The sequence below is a fragment of the Brienomyrus brachyistius genome, chromosome 25, assembly GCF_023856365.1.
Source record: "Brienomyrus brachyistius isolate T26 chromosome 25, BBRACH_0.4, whole genome shotgun sequence".
Taxonomy (NCBI): Eukaryota; Metazoa; Chordata; class Actinopteri; order Osteoglossiformes; family Mormyridae; genus Brienomyrus; species Brienomyrus brachyistius.
In genome coordinates this window covers 3,445,152-3,467,832 of record NC_064557.1, presented here as the reverse complement: position 1 = coordinate 3,467,832, position 22,681 = coordinate 3,445,152, and the positions used below count along the sequence as shown (strand labels likewise).

At 47.4% G+C, this 22,681-nt stretch overlaps 1 protein-coding gene across 16 annotated transcripts in view; it reads right to left on the bottom strand.

The window, feature by feature from the left end:
* Positions 1–22,681, bottom strand: part of LOC125720529 (adhesion G protein-coupled receptor L3-like) — a 165,128-nt gene that overhangs the window by 130,981 nt on the left and 11,466 nt on the right. For 14 of the 16 annotated variants that reach the window (XM_048996038.1, XM_048996043.1, XM_048996045.1 and 11 more), the window contains 2 exons: positions 11,630–11,709; positions 9,520–9,599 (listed from right to left, as the gene is read on the bottom strand). The gene's annotated coding sequence lies outside the window, so the exon portion shown is untranslated. The remainder of the gene's footprint in view (positions 1–9,519; positions 9,600–11,629; positions 11,710–22,681) is intronic. The other 2 variants (XM_048996039.1, XM_048996041.1) reach the window with 2 other exon arrangements.

The following is a 22,681-nucleotide window of genomic DNA, read 5'->3' as shown; positions in this document are numbered from 1 at the left end:
ATAAACATAAAGGAGAGCACTTAACACAGGGGATCGTCTCGCTGAGCGGAAAACGGCCCAACGAACACCATGTGGACGAAGGTTAAGGAAGCGTGACGTCTCCTCCTTTCCTTTCCTGGGACGCCTGTACGTTGTGGAGAGCCCCCAAAACGTCTATTTTTGGGCAATCTGTGATGCGGGTTTACCCGCGTGATAATATCCTCATTGTTTGTAAGAACAATGTACGAAGGAAGGACTATTTATCTGCACTACAATTTACAGTATGAACCTGTGCCGTCAGATGTAAATATTCTCATACTTCCAACAGAAATTTCATGGATTTTGTCACTGGTCCCTGTCCACACCGCTGCCCCCTGGCAGTGACACAAAGGAGCGCATGCAGCTCACAAGCGGTGGATGTGTATCGGTCACCTCTGGAGTGTTGGGTGCGAAGCCGCTCGCTTCCCCGTGTACACAGAATCGCCGCATGTGCACGTCCACTGTTTTCCAGACACTGTGTATCGATCCCCCGCTCTGAACGCGGGAATGACTCATCGCGAGGACAGATGAGGGTAAAATAAGTGCAATTAAAACGAGATTCATCTCAATCAGTCGGCAACTTAAGTTTAACACACACGCATGGTGCCAGTAGCTGGAAACCATTTTGCTTCGCTAATGAATACAATATTAAGCAACACGGAAAATGCAGAGGCGAAGGATTTAATAAATGTTCCAATTTTTAATGGGATGCATAAAAATAATAAAACTAAACACATCTACCACTCCACACATGAGACGGCAAGATGGGTATTATGCAGAAATAACAAGCTTGGGGAAACTCGCGGTTCTCCCAGGGACCGTAGGCCAGCTGGGTCAAATGTCAAAGTAATAATGCAGGATGCATGTTTAACTGCATGTACCTAGAAGAAGAGGAATGTATTAAAGCCGCTAATGTACATTAAGCCGTACATGCCTCTGAAAAATCTCATAGCATCTCAGATGACGGCAGCCTTGTCCATTGGTATGCAGATCCGAAAAATAGATAAAACACTAAAGATGTCTTTCCAGGGGAGTGTCTGATTTCAGTCTTGCCTTTGGAAAAATTAAAGGGGGCGGGACTTCGATTAAAAGGACGCTGTTGCTTTAAAATGGAGATGCCGCTTTACAAACAACCAATCCCCAGAGATGTGGGCGGGTCTTTCGACGCAGCCTACCTGGGCATCCTCGGCGGGCCCGATGATATTTTAGCACGGTAGCCAAACAAGCAACAACCGTAACAGCGATAATAAGTCCCCGTAAAAGGAATGCTTAATTAGGCTCGGAGACACCGGCGAACTCACGTGGGCACTAGGGACCAGCCGCAGAGCTCCTCCGAAGGTTGACGATAATCAGCACAACTCTTTTTTACCACTGTCCAGAGGCCACATATAAATAGTCAGACCACCCCTCCCCAGTCAGATAAAAAAAAAAACCAAAGGAAGATTCCTTCTGGGTTTCTGGGTCCTATGAGAAAATACCGACCCCAGGCCGGTATTAACCACTGGCCGGCACACGCTAAAAACATTGTATCTCCTCCGACATGGCAGGGGTGCAAAATGATTACATAACCAAGCATGGTTTCAAAAACATATGGCTTACATAACCTTACACTTGAACTGCGTAACGGAGAATAATAAAGTAAATGTCTCAAGTGTAAAGTGACTTTTTTTCTTCCTCGAAAGTTCAGCAAAAGTGAACTAATTTCTAAAATTAAAATGACATTTTTTGCAAAAACGAGAATTACTGTCAGTCCACACCCCCACATCACCAAATAGTGACTCCCATGGTTTGCATGTAGAGGGGGCATGATTTTACACTGGCCATCACACCCGAAACGGGGCACAGAACCAAGCACGATGCTCCCCCAGCATCTTGTGAGTCCGCACCGTGCTCTCAGTTCCTGTGGGGCTGATCCTGTGAGCCAATGGGAAAAATTCTCCCCGGTAACAGTCGTCATGGCAGTGCTCCAAAGAACAAACACACAGGCTATGCTTTTACTATAATGAATGATACAGGTAGATAAACAAACTGCAAGAAACTGAGACCAATCAGACATAAGGAACTAAAAAGTCCATTCGCAGCCTTAAAACGAAAAAAAAGCTAAGTGACAAACACTTAACTGCCGACCGATTTGTGTTAATGATCTTCATTTAATGACGCACTTGTTCCTGTGCGATTGATCAGAGTACGATGACCACGATGGCTGAAATGCATATGACAATTAATGTGTGAATAATTCTTAAAGATACACAGTTACGTGCTTGGGTTATAACTTATAGCCACCGTCAACATAGTTGACACAGTTAATTGGCTATCGGACCCCAAAACAGACAGGTGCGAATGCCTTGATATCACAAAATTTGCGTAAATGATTATGTGGTACGTTCAGAATTTATAGCTACACAGCAAAAGAAAGACTGTGGACGAAAATCGAGAAAACGCAGCTCTTTGCGCTTCGTTCCGCTTCGTTTTTGTTTAGTTATCTGTTGTTTTTGTTTGTTTGGTAATTCCACATGCAATCTGCACTAGAGGCACAGCGCCCTGAAGGACCCCCTTTCCCCAGCAGACGACACTGACTCGGACCGCCTGCAGTCTCCCGGTAGGAGGCAAACAGTCTCAGTCGACGCCGCCCCCCCCCCAACACTACCTCTGCCTCCCGCCACGTTCTCCCCTCGTCACATCTGCTCCTCGCGCGCGGAGGCAGCTGGGAGGTGTCACACGCCTGGCGTTTTCCCTGGTGTCGGCAGATGGTGCTGCACAATTAGGCCCCAGCACCCCCCATCCGTCTCCCGTAACCGCGGGCGGAGCCCGGCAACACCGATATCCCTCCCGGTCCCGGCCTGTGCTCAACTAGCATAAATCGCAGTGCAAATCCTTTTCTAAAGGACAAAAGAACATGTTTTTTTTAACCCCTATTCTTGTACTGAAAAAAAAAAGGTCGGTATTAGCAGAGGCTCTGGGAAGGACCGTGAAGGCGGGTAATTCGGCGGCGCCCCTCCGCAGACAGGGCCGTGGTGAATAGAAGCGTTTACTGCAAACGGGCGCGTGTACGGACAGCTTAGTGAGCAAGCTTTGCACGGTTTTTTGTTTCTCTCCTTTGCTCAGAAAGGCCCAATTTCACTGTGCAAACAAGCATGGCTGACGCGCGGCCCCTTTGTCCCACTGCATGACATCACCCCGCCCGGGACTTTGGTACCCCCACCTCGGCCCGATCGCTCCCGCTTCCCTGGTCCGTCTCTCTCGGGCGCTCACCGGGGCAGGCGGCCCGTTTGGAAGCACCGGGAGGCGGAGCTTGGCGGAGCGAGCGACGCAATCGTCACGGCCGGGACACGCCCACCGTCTGCCAAGCCCCAACATGATGGCGGACGACATCATCTGCGGCGTTACGCTTAGCCGGCGGAGGAGCACGAAAGGTCGCTGCCTTGTACATCAGGCTTCTCACTTTCTGCTATTTGTCCAATTATTATTACAACCATTATTATCATTATATAATTATTTCATATTATATCATTATATTATTATATAATAATAATAATGATGCATCTATGTGCTGTAACTGGCAGCCCATCCAGCTCTGTGCCCTATGCAATCTGGAATAGGTATGCCCCCCCCACGACAAAGAGTATGAGGTGGACGGACAATAATGATATGAAATAATAATGCATCCATCCTGCGTGACTTTTTATCCAGTAAAGCAATTCTGTGAGCCGGGACTCTCAATAGAGCTACTGATAATAGTAGCAATAATAATAAACAACAATAAATAATATCCTCAGCATGATGCAGGATTGGAACAGAAAGCCTCCTAAGCTGGGATAAACACGCCTTTCCCCAAGTCAGTATCTCCCCCCTCCCGAAGCAACCCGAGACCTGCAGGCCCCTTATCCGACAGACGGAAGACATTCCATGTCACACGGCTGTGATTTCCAATTAGCGGGCGGGTTGGAGGGTCACCTTTGGTCATGCCCCGTGTCAGCTGAGTGCGACTGCAGTAACCGGACACTCCGAGCCAGGTACTGGCTTTCCGGGAGATGGCGTCCACACCTGCGATGAAGCGGAGGGCTCACCACTCAGAATCACATTCATGCCGGTGAATTTAAAACGCCCCATTAAGAGAAATGAATCTACAATGCGCTCATTAGAAGATGGTAATTGCTTGAAAATCGCCCATGTCTTTTGTCTTCCTGATCACACGCCGACGATCCACTCAGGAAGAGGAACCTGGGGAAGACAGCCCCCGCAAAGATGCCGGGCACCGGGAGAGCATGCGGACTCCTACGCACTGGTGCAGAAGGAGAACATGCGACGGATATGCGACGGACATGCGACGGATATGCGACGGACATGCGACGGATATGCGACGGTACATGCCAATCAAATTAGTATCCCTGCATCAATGTACCATCCAGCCATCATCACCATTTACCCAGTTAATTTTAGAAAGCAATTCAATAAAAAAAATACACACTATTGAAATCCCTGAGCAGTTCATTTCCAATATGCAATATGGGACCCGCAAGCAACATATATTATATTTAAAAAGTTAAAAATTAAACACGGGGAACCAAGATCGGGCTCGTAGCTGAAGCGGAAATGGTGGTACAGAAAGTTCCAGCTCATTAGACAGAACTCAGCTGCTTAAAACGCTGATGTGCGTCTTATTGTCACCTGGAACAAACAGCAGACACATCTCCCAATGCAACAAGCATGACCTCTTCGCAAACAATGAAGTAATTCATTGAAAAATCATCGCTGCTAACAAAACATTTTATGTTAATTAAAATCATCAGAGCTAAACTAACTGCAATGAACAGTGGATGCATTTTTAAAACAAAATAACTGCTAATATGAGCAAATATAACACAAAAAAGATACCTATCAGAACACTTAATCTGATACTTAATAGTATGTCTGCATTAAATATTCATCAGCTGGCATTTAAAACTTCTTAACAGCCGTGTTTTAATTATACAAACCACGAGCAGACAAGGGCCATGCATGGATTCTAGAGCCTGTTCTCAGAAACGCCAAACAGGTGCTTGGGTAAAAGATACCGCCAGGCATTCTGTGCGTAAGATGTTGCACATTTGATCGTTTTTGGCAGGATGGGAAACACAGAGTCCAACTCAAACGAACATCCCCAGGAAAGGCGCAGTGTTACGTTAGGCTACCTCTGGAGATTGTCAATAAGGGCCTCCTCATTGGGGGAAGGCAGTCAATATATTGACGAAGCCATTCATCACTTCAACTCTACAAGACATTATTTCTAATTAAAAAGTAAGACATAAATTCCACGTTTCATTGCCAGGCTAGAGTGTTAAATAAATCTGCAACATGGCTGAGATCATGTCTAGTCAACTAGAGCAGTGGCATAAAGATTAAAATACATATGTTTATCACACACACACACACAGGATTGTAATTATATCTTCATGGGGACTCTCTATTAATTTTTATGGGGAAAACTCTAATCCCAACATGACGACCTTAACCCCTATCGAGCCCTAACCTTATCGTAAATAACCAACAAAATACAAGACTTTTGGCTTAATTAATTTTTTCATTGCATTCACAGGTCTTTGTGGGGACCTGAAAAACGGTCAAAATAACAAGTTTTTATTACATTGTCTAAACACGTATATGTATATAAGTCAAATACAGGTGGCAAAAATACAAGAGGATAAATCAAACCTCTTCCCTGAGAGCTGGGAGTGAGCAAAAAGGTGAACTGGGAGGACTGGTGTGAGAAACACTGGCCTAGAGCCTCGGCAAACATCAGGCCCCCATCCTGCCTTGGAAAAACTGGTAACACCTGAATGTCTATGCTGATATCAGCCTAGCGCCCCCTGCCTGACGCGTGTGAACATTACATCAGAGAGCCTGCTGGACGGCCCTTCGAACGCAGTGACTCGCCTCACTCTGCCGCCATGCGCTGAGAGAGCCCTTTGCTGCACGAGTGTCCCGATTAATCCGCGTGAGAGCCGCGTCATCGCCGAATGCGGCCGGCCACCCCAGCCTCGAGGAAGACCCACGCAAACCTGACAGGTGGGGGCCATTAAGATTATACTGTCCGACAGCATTAAGACCCAGGTCACAAAGGAACGCGATGTGCCCAGCAGCTCCGCACAACAGACGGATAAAAGATCATGTAGCTGAAATCAAAGGGTAAGCGATCCGCTCGGTGAGATTTGCTTTGGAGCCGTTGTTAGAATCATCACCTCAAGCTGCTTCGCAACCACAGCTGTGCCACAAGCTGCTTAAAATACAGTTTCTTTTTTAATCCTTCCTTTCTGTGATCGTTGGCTCTGTGATTTACGTGGCCAGGTGGTGAGGTCAGCCTACCGGGGTCGCTTCAGAGCGATGCGCGAGGAAGCCAAAGCTAACATCGGTGTGGAACGTGGGCTGTGTGCAGCGTGGTCGTCAGAAGGCAGAGCGAATCCCACGCAATCCTTCGGACAACGATGAGATCACTGTATCCATTACAACGCCACGTTAATTGCAATCCATTTATTATGGGATTAAAATGGATAAAAACATCCAGGTGAATCATTGTGCATCCGATGGGTCCTTTAGGCCCAGGAACCTGGTCCCTGTTTACAGTCCCTAGGCTTCCTCGAGCTGGAACTTTTGTAACTTTTGGTTTCACACTGTACAACAGGAACTGGGATCTTTATGCTAAATAAGCAAGGGAGACGCAAAAAGTTAGCAGGTTAAACTTCACACAATTACATACGAAACTACACCGCCACCCCAAAACAATGAGAATATTAGTTATAAAGTATATTGGTTAGCGATATAATTTTCCAATGCAGAAATATTGAGATGCACGCAAAAAATGCATTAATTAATTGCACATGGATGCATTAAATGTAACTGGGGTAGAAAAATAATTCAATCTGCTCATTTTTTGCTTCGTCGCATCTCTTTTGCTGCCTTTCTGCGTAATGTCCGAGTTCGTGGTGGTGATTATGGTCAACCAGCTTGCAAGCTATCGTTGTAAGCATCTCCCCAGTAGTTTGCGTTTGAACAACAAGTACCGAGTCTAGCGTAGGTACTAAAAAGAGGGTTCTGGAACTGCAATCGGGCCGAGTGCCTGTGGTGTGAACATGACCAAAGTCCCTGGTTCTGGGAAAAGGTTCTGGTGGTGCGAAAGCAGCTTTTGGTCCTGCAAGATCAAAGTTCTCCTTAGGTTAGACACCAACTCTCATCCAAAGTCCTAAGTCAGAGACAGGTTCTGCTGCTTAGGATAAGCCAGGCACAGGTTCTGCTGCTTAGGATAAGCCAGGCACCGCTCCGAGAACGATGGACGCCAGGTTACTTGGTGGGTCTTGCTGGACAGGCTAACTATTCTCCTGGGGGACTTCAGGAACCTTCCAACTGCCGAGAGAAGGGAGCGAGCATCCCTCAGCGCCGAGTGAGCGATGGGGATCCATATCTCCATGCTAGGGGAACCGCACGCCGACCCAAGGCTGTAGACTGCAGTTTAATCAGGTTACTGTTTGGCCATTAACTGAATTACAGTTCAGACGTTTGCTCTCCAGGAACCTTAACCAGCCTCCTCATCACAACTTTGTTCATAATAAAATAAAACACATCAATGCAAGGGGATGGAGGAGGAGGGGGGGGAGTTAGCGGGCTTTGAAGGTTCCTGAGTACCTGCCCCTTTTATCAGAGAAACAGAAAGTGCCCCTCTTCTGCCACACCCCCAGCCAGCAAAATTTACCCAAAGCCCTGCCCCCTACTGCCAACATATACCGTAAGCCACACCCCCAGTTGATGAAATATGGCCTAAAACACGCCCCCCATTTGAGCATCTGCCTCTTGACAAAAGTCTGTGCGCTGCATTGGCTGGCATGATGTACAGTTTGGCAATATTCAAAGCGATACCGGTCAAAAACATACTGAGATGCAGGCAGCCTATGACCATATGTAGTCAGTTTCATTGATACAGTGATAAGAGATACCATCTGTTCCACGCTCTGCCCATAAACTTCATAGCCACTCTTCCTGCTTTTATTATCCTGATTGCTACTCTTGCTTATTATATTATTAATCAATACTACTGCTTTTAACCAACAAATGAAGTGGTTACATATTGCACCCACACCATAAAACACACACTGCATTATAAATGAGCCATGAGACCCGTTATCCTAGCAAACAGTACAGACGTATATGTTTTGTTTTCTAAGGACCGTTTACAAGAGACAAACACTGGACCATGAAATGAAAAGATGTCCCGTTTACATTTTACATGTCGATTTAATTCATAGTTTTACTACGAGTCATATAACTTAATAAATGATTAAATATATGACTGACACTAAGATGGATTCTCTAAGACTGTAAATATAGAAAAGAAAAACAAAAAATGTATGTATACTTAAGTGTGTGTGTGTGTGTGTGTGTGTGTGTGTGTATATATATATATATATATATATATATATATATATATATATATATATATATATATATATATATATATATATAGCCCAAATTCAGAAAGTTATTTTTCTGCTAAAGGCTGATCTAAACTGACTTTGCTTAGGGCTAGGAAGGTGCATCAAATATAGGTCTTAATTCAGTGTCAGCACACATTAAAACTTTCGTGATGTGAGCAGCTCGCAGACATGAATTAAGCTGACATATTTCAACACTAATAGAGCCCTTGATTTGAGATACACTTCCTAATAGCTGTAACTGCCTACAAGCAAAAAAGAAAATGGCTTTGCGATGACTTTAGAACGGATTCGTCCTGCAAGGTACTAGAGCCTCGCTTATGAACGGTTATCGTAAAGTCGGTCAATCGTCTGTGTCATAGTCACCGGCGTACTTTAGGAACACACAACCTATGTGCTGAAACGTGCAATAATCTTTCTTCAGTCTTACAGTAGCGACAACGAGTGCATTAAACATTGATGAAGAACGTTAATATCCTGTAATGACTTGAAATAATGTAACTTTACTGCACGGCCCGACAGATATTAGCACTGAAAATAAAAAGACCTCTTCACGGCCATCGCCGGCATGTTTTATGCCGAGAATCTTTTTCCTGCAAACACTGAATGAATTTTGAGTCTGGTTTGATGTGCCGGTTTTGAGTGAAAGAGTGCGAACACAAACAATGACTAATTAGTGCAGGGGGAGAAGCAGCCTTCAGGCAGCTGCGAGTCTGCATGATTGCTAGGAAAACATGGCTGGCACGCCAAAGGAGAGTCGAAGTGTTCTCAGCACAGGCCGACGTGCGGCAAAAATAATCCACCGGGTGCCGAATCAAAGGCTTATCAGTAATTAAGCGGAGATTTGCAGATGCTGACGGGCATCAGTCAAAGCGGAGCTTCCGCAAACACAGGCCTTAATTGGAAAACGGGGTGCAGGTGTACGCCGGCGGATCGGCCTCATCCGGAGCGCGATCGACGGGGGGGGGGGGGGTTGGTTGGGGAGCAGAAGTGAAGAAGGGAGATGGCGTAAGGGAAACGAGGCGGTGACCGAGACAGGTACCTGGAAATGTCGCTCGCTCCGTCAAACCTATTTTAAAATCCCACTGCTTCACATTTCACATCCCACTGGACTCTTCAGTCCTGAAAAAGAAGGAAAACAGAAGTCACAAAGCAGCCTCTTCTACAGTACATGTATGAGAGAGAGAGCGAGAGAGAGGAGAGAGAGAGAGAGAGAGAGAGAGAGAGAGAGCGAGAGAGAGACAGAGAGAGAGCGAGAGAGAGATAAATTTATACATTTACAGCTCAAGCAATGCTGGTATACAAAATAGCTCTCAGTTTTGGCCATTTTTATGAAATACGGGTCGAGGTAGACCGCCAAAACACGTTAAACCCCTCCCCCCACCCCCACCCTGGATGGCTTTGTCTGCTTAAAGAACACATATTCAATTAAAGCTATTCACCATCTACAAAGCTAATCCTGCCAAAGAAGCATCCAGTGCAGAATATATAATGAGCTCATCACATATGTATGAGGAGCTATCCAGGCCATGCTGGCTGTTAATAGGTAAAGCGTGAGGCGGAGCTGCGGACCTGGGGCCGGCGTGGAACAGAGGGACATATCTGGGCAGCATTGTCGCTGTGGATTATATTTGCATCTTGATTGTTGGTTCCGGGGAATGTAAACGCTTTTAACAACACATACAAACAGGTACAAATGTCCATAATGACCCCCTGGTGTTCTTCCATGCTGCTTAGTTGTACAGAGATATACACATTTTTAGAGAGATGCATTTCACTGAAGCAATTCGCATAGCCCCTAACTAATACGCCACCTGCTGCCCAGGACATGCAACAGCAGGCAAAATATTTTAAAAGTGTCTCAGCTTGCCTTTGTATAAGCACCAACAAGACCAGTTTTGATTAACAAAAGGAGAGTCTACTGGCCATATTTCCAGTCTCCTCCAGAGACTGAGCTCGACTAAACAACACGCTGGCTCCGCCCGTGCTTGGGCAGCGGCTTCACGTCTCCGGTATAAGCCAGCTTGCCAAGTCAAAGTTGCGTCCCGGTTCAGCAATCCCTGCCAGCTCACGTAGCGCAGCCCTTCTGCGGTGTGCCGGCACCTCAAGTGGCAGGTGAGACCAGGCCAGCGCGCCGCCCCAGAGAAAATGAGTCCTTCCAGAGAGGGGACAGGTGCAGCTCTGCATGCAAAGCAGCACTGCGCAACCCCTGGGGGGAGCACCATGCGCAGCCCGCAGAGCTGGAGCATGTGGGTACTGCGCGAAAGCACGGGGAGAGGGGACCACAGAGCACTGGGAGAGAGAACCACAGAGCACGGGGAGAGGGAACCACAGAGCATGGGGAGAGGGAACCACAGAATACAGGGAGAGGGAACCACAGAGCACGGGGAGAGGGAACCACAGAGCATGGGGAGAGGGAACCACAGAATACAGGGAGAGGGAACCACAGAGCATGGGGAGGGGGAACCACAGAGCACGGGGAGAGGGAACCACAGAATACAGGGAGAGGGAACCACAAAGCATGGGGAGAGGGAACCACGGAATACAGGGAGAGGGAACCACAAAGCACGGGGAGAGGGAACCACGGAATACAGGGAGAGGGAACCACAAAGCACGGGGAGAGGGAACCACAGAGCACGGGGAGAGGGAACCACGGAATACAGGGAGAGGGAACCACAAAGCACGGGGAGAGGGAACCACGGAATACAGGGAGAGGGAACCACAAAGCACGGGGAGAGGGAATCATAGAGTTTGGGGAAAGGGAACTACAGAGCTCAGGGAGAGGGAACCACAAAGCATGAGGAGATGAAACTACAAAGCATGGGGCCCAGTAAACACAGGGCTGGCACGGCAGAGAGTCAAAGTGTTCTCAGCACAAGTTTGGGTGCGGTGAAAATAATCCAGCGGGTGCCGGATCAGAGGCTTATCAGTAATTAAGCGGAGATTTGCAGATGCTGACGGGCATCAGTCAAAGCGGAGCTTCCGCAAACACAGGCCTTAATTGGGAAACGAGGTGCAGGCGTACGCCGGCGGATCGGCCTCATCCGGAGCGCGATCGACGGGGGGGGGGGGGGGGGGGGGGGAGGGGAGGGGAGCGGAAGTGAAGAAGGGAGACGGCGTAAGGGAAACGAGGCGGTGACCGAGACAGGTACCTGGAAATGTCGCTCGCTCCGTCAAACCTATTTTAAAATCCCACTGCTTCACATTTCACATCCCACTGGACTCTTCAGTCCTGAAAAAGAAGGAAAACAGAAGTCACAAAGCAGCCTCTTCTACAGTACATGTATGAGAGAGAGAGCGAGAGAGAGACAGAGAGAGAGTGAGAGAGAGAGAGAGAGAGAGAGATAAATTTATACATTTACAGCTCAAGCAATGCTGGTATACAAAATAGCTCTCAGTTTTGGCCATTTTTATGAAATACGGGTCGAGGTAGACCGCCAAAACACGTTAAACCCCTCCCCCCACCCTGGATGGCTTTGTCTGCTTAAAGAACACATATTCAATTAAAGCTATTCACCATCTACAAAGCTAATCCTGCCAAAGAAGCATCCAGTGCAGAATATATAATGAGCTCATCACATATGTATGAGGAGCTATCCAGGCCATGCTGGCTGTTAATAGGTAAAGCGTGAGGCGGAGCTGCGGACCTGGGGCCGGCGTGGAACAGAGGGACATATCTGGGCAGCATTGTCGCTTTAAATATCTAAAGTGATATTTGCATTTATATTCTTGGTCCTGGGAAATGCAATCACACAGCACAGGACCCAATACCTACAGAACACTGGGCCCAGTAACTATAGAGTACGGGGGCCAGTAACCACACAGCACGGGGCCCAATACCTACAGAACACTGGGCCCAGTAACCACAGAGTACGAGGGCCAGTAACCACACAGCACAGCGCCCAGTAACCATAGAGTACAGGGGCCAGTAACCACACACCACGGGGCCCAATACCTTCAGAACACTGGGCCCAGTAACCACAGAGTACGAGGGCCGGTAACCACACAGCACGGGGCCCAATACCTACAGAACACTGGGCCCAGTAACCACAGGGTACGAGGGCTGGTAACCACACAGCACGGGGCCCAGTAACCATACAGCACGGGGCCCAATACCTACAGAACACTGGGCCCAGTAACCACAGAGTACGAGGGCCGGTAACCACACAGCACGGGGCCCAGTAACCATAGAGTACGGGGCACAGTAACCACACAGCACAGGGCCCAATACCTATAGAGCACAGGGCCCAGTAACCACAGAGCATGGGGCCCAGTATCTATACAACATGGGGCGCAGTGTCTATACAGCATGAGGCCCAGGATCTATACAGCATAGGGGCCCAGGGTCTATACAGCATAGGTGCCCAGTGTCTATACAGTATGGGGCCTAGAGTCAATACAGTATAGGGGCCCAGGTTCTATACAGCATAGGGGCCCAGGTTCTATACAGCATGGGGCCCAGTGTCTATACAGCATGGGGCCGAGGGTCTATACAGCATGGGGCCCAGTGTCTATACAGTATGGGGCCTAGAGCCTATACAGTATAGGGGCCCAGGTTCTATACAGCATGGGGCCCAGAGTCTATACAGCATGGGGCCGAGGGTCTATACAGCATGGGGCCCAGAGTCTATACAGCATGGGGCCCAGAGTCTATACAGCATGGGGCCCAGTGTCTATACAGCATGGGGCGCAGAGTCTATACAGCATGGGGCTTGGTAACCACAACGTACAAACATACACAAACATGCACATAAAGGCTTGTGATATTTAACAGAAAGCCAGTCTGGGATCAAAAGCTTGAGCGGGCAGTGGATCCAGCAACATCCCCAGATAGGGAAGCATTTCTGGGTGGGCCTGCTCCGCAAGGTCTCGCCGAGCACCCCCTAGGTCTGCCACTGTGAGGCTGCCCCCCACCCCCACCCACCTCCCCGGCCTGCTTTGTTTATCTGCTGGATGCCAGACTGGCCAAGCGAGAGTAAGCTTTGTCCCAGAGGCAGAGGAGGATGGAAAGAAGAACAAAACCAAAAGCAAACCAAAAGAAAAACAAAAATTTCATTTTCTCATTAGAAATCTGTCGTCCTCCTTCGCTTCCAATGTTGTGTGAGCCTGACTCAGTATCCAGGCCCCACTGGAAAAAAAAGACATTTCCAAAATGTCACCCTTCAGATATCTTCCTAAGACCTGCAATGTTGCCCGGGTTATTTCAACAGGGCTCTACAAATCACCATAAAAACAACAAGGCGTTCCTGTAATATAAAGGAAAGAGTTAAAAATGATCCCGGAGGAGCCCAGCGGCACGGGCTGTTGCCAGTCTTTAAGCAAAGGTCACGAATGCATCTATCTGCTGCACGTTCATTAGAGCCTCCAGCCACTTCAAGCAGCTAATGTAAAAAACACAGTAAAATAAATCTATCAGGGAGACGTAACGAGCCTGCGCTACCTCTTGGTGTTGCCTCAAAATCAATTAATTTGTGATTTAGCCGGCCGTAGACTTAAACGGCCGGCCTAATGCATCCTCACAGCACGTGCCTATTCCCCTCCCGCACCCCCCACTCCCCTTCACCCTGGGAAACGGAGCTGGGGGGTCAAAGGTCAAAACGCAGGCCAACGTAACCCAATCCTGCTGATGTCACCGGGCCCGGCACCGTCTTCCTGAACCGCTGCACCGCATGAGGCATGCTGACAAACCAAACTGCGCTCACCATCCATGCATTTTCTACGCCCGCTTGTCCTAAGCAGGCTCACGGGGGCCCGAATCGACATTATACATCTCTGCATACAAAAGCTTGAAAATTGATTTTCCCCTTGTGAAAAAATGGTCAGAATAACAGGTTTTTATCACATCGTGGGGACATTTGGTCTTTGGTCCTGACACTGTAATATGTATGAGCCCCCCCCCCATACATACACACACACACATCAGCCCGCTAGCTGATAACTGTCAGTTTGGGTGCCTGAGATGGCGCGGGGAAGGAGGGGGCACCTACATCGCACAGACAGCCTCGGCCTTGAGCACAAGGCTGTGTACACATGCCTGCAGCGGGGGGGGGCACTCAGGGATAGTGGCAGGCCCTGACGGGGGCCTGTTTCATCCGCCCACAGCGGAAGGCCTGGCGTGCCTGCACTGAAATTGGGCCTATTAGTAAGCATGGGGACCTTGACCAATGGACACGCAGGTGACCAAGCAGCGGCTGAAGGGCCACATAGTGTGGGGGGGGGGGGGGGGGAGCGCAGGGCACCACTTTTTCTTTGGGGGGGGGGGGGGGGGCTGAACCTGAGCCGAGAGAGGCGAAATTAGATTTGAAAATATCGAGGATTCGCTTTAGCTCCGCTGCTGTCAGAGTCATCTCCCACACAATTATGCGGCGAGAGGAGTCAGAGGGTGACTTCATCTTCGAGATCTTACCGAGCCTTGGGGGGTAGCCGGTCCTGCAAGAGGACGCCCCCCGGATGTGAGAAACTATTCAAAAGGTCCGAGGGACGGCCATTAAAAAAATAAAAGATGCATCTTCACAGATTTTTTTTGTGGAATATTCAGTAATATCATTACAATATTCATTTCACAGAGTAAGCACAGAGTGATCATATTAAAGAAGCAAAATGTAACATATTCCTATATTCTTAATAAAATTCTGTGTTGCTCGCTATTAATGTTCCACATAATTTTTCAGTTATTTATTCGGCTTTAAATCCGCTCTTGATTCCATCGATGTACGGATAAGCCATGACATTTATCCAGTTATGATATACACCAGGATTATTTTCTGACATTTCTATATGAAAGGCAACTTTTCCTTCATGATAGGTGCATGAGATGAATCAGACAGATATACAGCAGAGCATCAGTAAGATGTTGATTTTCACCAACGCGGGTAGATTTGACGGGACGGATTCCCAAAGTTTTCCTCCGCCGAGAACATTTGTTTGAGCGCACTGCGACGGACGTTTAATAAACGTCCGAAAGAGAAATGGAGCGATGGTGAAAGCTGACTAGCCGTGCGTAAAATTACACAGCCGTCTCACAGCCGAGGCATACATCTCAGACTCGGTTACGGAAGCCATCCATGGCAAATCTTTGATGAAACTGAAGTAATAGGAGCGCAAATGAGCGTGAAAGCAGCCAAAGGGCTTTAAGAAGGAAGGTGGCACCAACTTCAACTCATGCACACTGTGTGAGCGCCTTTGCTCTGTAAATAAATCTAGAAATAAAACGGCACTTTGTGACTTCACATCTCAGCCTTTGCTTAATCAGTGAAAAATCATGGAGAAGAGACTATTCATCATTTGACAGGGAGCCATCCAAACATCCTAATTAGATTATCTGTGCCTAATTGGATTGTTTATGGATACAAAATTGCAACCAATTAACTTCCCACTGGTCCTAAGCCCCAGCAACTACAGGTAGTAAAACAGGACGGTGGGTGAAATCCCACAGCCTTACTGGGAACAGCCAGAAAGCTGTTCGGCTTTGGCAGAAGGTGTGTGACTGCGCCCTGACGTGTTTGAATAGTGGTGTAACGTGACACCACGATGTGTTCCCCTGGGGTGTTCAATAACCACCCCCCCCACCCCAAACACACTTTCATTCTGCCCCAGTGCGGGGCAGATAACACTTGCAGAGGGTGCCCTTTTCTAAAGCTGGGGTTTTCACTGTACCTGACTGAAAACAGCTAAACATGCGACTCGCTGCAGGAAATGCAAGCCCGCCAGCAGCGATAAAGTGAATATGGAAAATGACACCTGCGGCAGCGTGAGAGTTAAGCTACGCTGAGCTCGCGTCTGGATCTAGTTACAGGACGAAAAATAAACACAGTCAGGAGAAGGATACCAGGGGGTTCCACTGGCTCTCGTTCACATTAACTCTGGCTATCACGCCATATCGAAGAAATCTCCACAGGTTCATTCAAACTGGGAAGGGTGTGTGTGTGTGTGTGTGTGTGGGGGGGGGGGGGGGGGGGATTGTCAGATCCCTCTGACAACTGAGAATGCCGCTGACTCCCACCCCCACCAGGAGCAGATTTACGGTGATGCAACACAGAGCCGGCTAAGCTACGCTATACGCTGTGATAAACGCTTCGCGTCTATTAAAGCCGCAGCCTGCTTTGTCATATTTAGAGGCAAAGGATTTGGGGATCAGCTTCATTTACATGCAGCATCGAAACGTGCAGCCGCACACTGGCTGCCAGTGTCCGCCACTGAAGGGGCAAGGAAAGGAGGATGGAGGAGAGAGAGAGAGAGAGAGAGAGAGAGAGAAATCAATGAACAAAAGCACTTTATGCCTGCTCAATTTCATCCTGTGCCGGCAGCACAATTAAAACTCCCGCTAGCAAGTTTTGGGGCCAGATTTCACTCTGTCGTGCAGGTTTCTCAATTTCAATCTTGATCAGTAGGAAAAATTAAATAAATAAATAAATAAATAAATAAATAAATAAAACGAAACGCGGATTCCGGACCCACGTCTCGGTCGCGTAAACGGATGACCGGGTTATCGACCGCTATTGACCTTGGGCTTATAACCAGTGCGGTCCAATTCAAGTATTCCGTAACGAACGCTTAAATCCATATGTGCGTTGTGGGTCAGATCGATAGGCGAGCCACGTATATTCCAGTTAACAGTCCCTGGGCGTGCTGGAAGATGGACGCTGTCTATTTCAAACTTGCGTGTGCATGCGTGCGTGAATTTGTAATTATTACATTGTGGGGACCCAATGTCCCTTCAATTTGATAAAAACCTGTAACTTTTACCTTGAGGAACATTTGTTTTTTCGAACCCCACAAGGATAAGATCAATTTTACAAAAATGTGTGAATGCAATCAAAAAACTCTAAATGCCCAAAGTCTTGTATTTTGTCTGGTTACTTATGGTTAAGGTTAGGGTTGGGTAGGGTTAGGGTTGCCATTGTTGGGATTATAGTTTTCCCCATAGAAATTAACAGAGTCCCCATAAAGATATGAAAACAGGTCTGCGTGTGTGTGTTTCTGTTATTTTTTTAAAAATATACTATGCCATGCTAAATCTTGCATGGGGGGAGGGGAGCATAGAATTTGAGTGCACAAGAGGGACTACTTCAAATAATCATTCATTTAAAAGCCTTCTAAATATTCTATGACATCTGAAGATCATAAATCAAATCAATCTTTAACCCCAGCAGGTCATAATAAGGTTTGCGTTACTCTCCAAGTGGACTTACGATATTTTCTATGAAAAACACAATGTACACTGCATAGAAACCGACCTCGTGTACCGCTGCGTGGTAACTGCTACATGGTAACCGAATAGTTAAAATGTCCTGTTAACTTGTAGCTTCCCTCAGAGCGGGGGAGGGGGGGGGGGGTGGGTGGGTAAACATAGGATCGCAGTGACCTTTGACACCCACCCCTGCAAAAACAATTCAGCCGACTTTGGGGGCAGGTGTCGCGAGGAAACGTCACCGTGACCCCATTGTGCGGCTTCTGGCATCGGCTCGGCCTGCCTGCATATCGTTTACCGCCATTGTCAGCGCGCCGAATAGCGCCAAGAAGGACCTACTCCAGGCCCAGGCAACACCGCGCAACAGGCCCAGAGAATAAAAAAGCCAGTGTCCTTCAGCGTCCGACAAAGTGCCGCCCGCTCAGGATCCCGCTGAGAACCCTTTGAAAAAGTTGAAAACCGCTGTCCGTAGGCGATCCCAATGCAGCTAGCCAGCTTTGGGACGCACCAGCCAAGAATAATTGTCAAGGGCTGCTGCAGTAACGACGGGCGAACTTGGCAGCGACCTACCCAAAGAAAAAGAAGACAGTGTAACAATCCTACAAGAGGCTCTTTAATCAGATACTAGGTATTCTGCTGGGGCTGCGCGTCACATTAATTGTACCCGTTTTTCCATCCATCCATCTACCAACCGTTTATGCGATGCAAGGCTGGGGTACACCCTGGGTTATATGTGAAGACGAAACAAACGCACACACACACACACACACACACACACACACGGTGAGGTCAGTTCAGAGACACCATTTAACTACACCCGGAGCAAGGCCATCTGCACATCCTGTGTTTTTAGTACAGTACTAAGTAAGACCAAAGCTGAAATACAGTTTCTAAAGCAATGACGTAAATATACAGACACTCCGGAAACATGGTACTTGAGGGGACACAAATGACAAAAGTTACAACTCGAGTACAAATCATAAAGAAATATAAGAAATGCATGAAATGCAGTAATCATTATGACTGATTTATTAATGATGCACAAACACAGTATCGGTACGTAACTAACAAAACCTTTCCGGTTAATTATTGCATTAATTAAGAGTGTAAAACTCCCTTATTTTCTCACCCTCAAGTAAACAGTTACTGATACTCTTCTCCTTACACAAATATATACTGTAAGCAAGTTAAAATGTATGCATGTCCCATCCCACCTCTTCCCCCAGCTAGCCGAGCCTAATATAGCCTAACTTAGTCTGGCCTAACCTAGTCTGGCCTAACCTAGCCTAGCCTAACGTAGATTAGTCTAACATAGCCTAGCCTAAGCACTGGATGCAAACACAGGTATAACAGAAGTTACAGTTAATAGAATTCTCTAGTAATTGTCAAAAATTAAATACTATAACAAAACATTGGTCTAGTAAAAAATCAATAAATTCTTTACATTAATATGTAGCATTACACTAATTAGAATACGTTTTCAGGGCACAAGATACAAGTGAACTGGAAAGATGCAGCTGCCTACTTGCATTTAACGTACTTTAGCAGCTTTATCTAAGTGCTACCTGTAAATGAATAGGGTCGGGAATGTTTTACGTTACCCCACAAGTACAGAGGTCTGTATTAGAAATGAAAAATCTAAGAAACACAGACCCAGCAAGCCAGCGTTTGCTCACTTTTCAAAAATCACAGTCAGCTCATTTTCTTTTTGTTAACGAGTAACATTCTCGTTAAAATAACGCTGGAATGGCACTGCAGATCAGCATGTGGCTCTGTCACCTTGTACCTGCGGGGGTGACGCGACGGGACCCTCCCTGACACCCGTGTGAATCGCTGGCTGTAACCAGGTGCTGGCGGGGGGGGGGGGGGGGGGGGGTTGCACGGCTGTGCATGCGCGTGATTGTTCCAGATATACTAAGACGCATTCCCTACATCCTGACGTGACACGCTATTGCTGAAAGTCTGCCTTGCAGAATAGCTTTTCAAAGGCAGCAAGGTTCCGTGTATCGTATGACATTTTATGTGTGGAAAACATAATAATTAATGGGCGACAGTGATCAGGGATGACATTTCTGACACTTCTTCTAAGGCTACGCCGAAATCTTCCCTTGTCCTCACAGGTTAGACCGAATTCTGGGCAGGGAATTTTAAAAGGACCTTCTATTTTTAACTGAGACTGGTCCGAGCTGCATGATCTGACACCTTCATGGAAAGCATTAAATTGACGTGTCGTACTAATCGAATAGCATCGAATGTCAAATTTCAGTGGTTCTCAAATTACAGTATGCAAAGCCTTCGGTGTATTGAAACATCGTTCAAAGTGCCACACGTCAACGGCCTGGCTACAACTCGCATCAGCTAACCATCCAAACGTAATTCCGTTATGCTTCTGTACACCACTTGCATAATGACAAATAAAAATCCTTGACCCATGATCCCTGATGAGCCTGCAGGAAAACATTTGCGTCAGCTGTTAGCTAGAGCGTTGAACTATTTATCTGCACGACGTATCGTAAATGTAAGACTGCTCCACAGTCCTATATATAAAACACCTCCGTTCACCCCAAACTTCCCTCTCACCTGTTACAGGAGATTAAGACGGGATATGGGAAGATCGAAGAATTCCTATCTAGCCATACTTGTGCTCATACAAATGGCAAATAAAATATAGTTCTCATCCGAAAAACCGTTACATTTTACTGCTAGCGCGACCTCTCTGCGGCGACGGTCTGGGGCCGCGTGCCGCTCTTTCAAAAGCCTATTTAGTCGCTCGCTTGGAAAGTATCCCCTCGGCATGCAAAAAAAGGAGGGGGGGGGGGGGGGCGACCTTACGCTTCAGAGAGAGCGGATGGAGGCAGGGAGGGAGGCAGGAAGAGGGCGCCTTATTCCCGTAGAGGTACGCTCGGTGACAGGCAGCGCCAGACCTTGAGCGGAGATGATATCTCTGTACACGCTGAGTGAAAAAGCCCATTCTGCAGGCCCCGAGCCACACACGGCCTGCCCCACAGATCTCCCTGGGCCGGCTCTTTATCAGCTGGTTATTATTTGGCTGAACGAGTTGAAGCAGAGCTCCCTGGGCAAGCTCTGACATAATGACTGATTGCACGGCAGACCTAGGAGGGAGAACAATGGCCAGCGTTTTAACATCGGACCTGGGGAGTACTGACAGGAGACGGACCCCCCCCCCCCCCCCCCGCTCCTCGCGCCATGATTGCAGGCAAAAAGGGAAAAAAAAGGAGGGGAAGGCGTTTCAGAATTCCACAGATAAGTGGACTCGAAACAGCGTGTTTGCACTGCATCCACTGCATCCACGCACTGTGCTGCAGGGGTGGCTTTTGTTACATACTGCAAACTTTCGGGTAGCCGAACATCTAAAAGCCACTGGGATTTGGGTTCCTCAAAGCAATAAACAAATAAATAGTCTTTAGAATAACAAAGCCTTAAGTAAACTTGTAACTAATTTGCAGATCATATAAAAGAAGTCAGGAGAGACAGCAAAGAAACACAGTTGCTTTGCTGTGTTATATATTTTCGTCTGGCCCAACCATCCCTTTTCCAATGTCATTTATTGCAGTGAGCCTGTCGATCAAAGCACACCCTGCATGGGATACCAGTCCATCGAATCACACCCTGCATGGGACACCAGTCCATCGAAGCACACCCTGCATGGGACACCAGTCCATCGAAGCACACCCTGCATGGGATACCAGTCCATCGTGTCACACCCTGCATGGGATACCAGTCCATCGAAGCACACCCTGCATGGGATACCAGTCCATCGAAGCACACCCTGCATGGGATACCAGTCCATCGAAGCACACCCTGCATGGGATACCAGTCCATCATAGAAAACACCCATACACATTTTCGCACAGAATTACACAATGGGTTTGGATTACAGTCACCAATTGACTTGATTAAATGTTTCTAGACTGCTGGCGAAAATATAGGAAGAACGTGCAAAACACACATGCACAGAGATGGTGAGATTCAACCCCCCAGCCGTAAAGGGGCAAAGCAAAAGTCCTACCCCCCAGAGCCACAAGCAACACAGAGGAAGGACCTCTGGCTGGCAATATCTAGCTAGAGAATTTATATATTTTTTTTTTCAAAACGACAAGGGTGGGCTTGACAAACATTTGCACTGCACTGGATAAACACGACACACTGTATATCATCCAGAAGAGAGACGCGTTTTCACACAGCCGTGTCAGCACTAACCACTCAGTCTCTCAAAGGTGGTCCGTCTAGCTCAAGGTGAGACAACCCCATCTGACCCACTCCAATGATAGTGAGACAGGTCTGAAAACTCATATCCCAACTCTCATTCCTCTTTTCTTATATCAGACCGATTGTAATACATATTGTCCCTCTGGCTCAATACTAAACAAAGAAACATACTGTTTGGAGACATATTTTAGTAAATCATCAGCTCTGCTAGCTACAGAGAGCCTACAAGCACATAAAATCCCTCCCTGTTGGATCCTATGCTACGGTATTGATTAGAGGAATCGATTTAGCCTAACGCAAGGGCACGCAAAAGATATGCTGAAGTCTATCAGCGACATTCCGAACCAGCTGAGGGAAAGGTTCCGTTAGAAGGAGATGGAAATAAATCACATTCATTCCGAGTTCGGCTTAATCGAGTCACGGGAGAAAAAAGGACTCGGCGTTTGTGGGGAATTCTGGCATCGCGTAACATGCCAAGTGTGCAGGGTAGCACATGTGAGGCAAGACTGTACTAAACATACAAGGAAATCGGTCTTCATTCCCCATCAAGTCACGGATTTCGATAACTAAAACTACTGTTTGCCTTTTAAGATAAAAGTACCAATCTATCTATATGCAAAATAACCCACTCAGCCACCGAATGAATGCCGATGCATGCGTGAATGCGTTCCTCAAAAGCAGCAGTTAAATATATTTACCGGGTTTTTTTACGACCGTTGCCATTATGACATTTTGGCCGGGAAACGCATGACATAAGCAAAACCAAAACAATGCATATGGAATA